The following is a 592-nucleotide window of genomic DNA, read 5'->3' as shown; positions in this document are numbered from 1 at the left end:
AGATCTCCCCAGGCCCCTCAAAGACACAGTAGCATAGTTTGGAAAAGGCAAACATGGTGTGTGTTGAAAGCCCATTTCTCACTGTCAGCCTGTTCTCAAAACCAGAGCATGTGTTGCTGTACACACCTTTCAACAAGCAACCCTTTCTCTTAGCTGGGAGTGGAGAATTCTGTTCTTGAAATACTTCCACAGTTACTCCTTCTCACTCTGAAGCTTCCAGGCTGGAAAAACAATTTCATCTATGCCAAAAATAGACTAATAAGAAACAATAAATATTAATATATACCTGTGTCAGTTGTACAGTCTCGATGCCTCAATAAATACCAGCATTTCTGCTACTGCTAATTTGTTTAACAAATTAGCTAGCCTGACATTCCACATGGTGTAAATCATCAATGCTGTTAGCACTGGAATGGAAACACTTCAAGTGATAATGGTTGGGTTTTCATCCTGCATATGTATTTTAGCCAGATAACCCCATCTCAACTTAGATGTTTAGAGCACCAATTCTCAGACCTTGGAAAGGGATTTTGCTCTCATGCTATCACACCTTCTTCCAGCCATCCTCCTCCAAGATAGTAAGACGTTGACC

This window comes from Bison bison, unplaced genomic scaffold (assembly GCF_000754665.1).
Source record: "Bison bison bison isolate TAMUID 2011002044 unplaced genomic scaffold, Bison_UMD1.0 scf7180017864105, whole genome shotgun sequence".
Taxonomy (NCBI): Eukaryota; Metazoa; Chordata; class Mammalia; order Artiodactyla; family Bovidae; genus Bison; species Bison bison.
The sequence above is the reverse complement of the archived record's forward strand: the minus strand, read 5'-3'. Positions refer to the sequence as shown.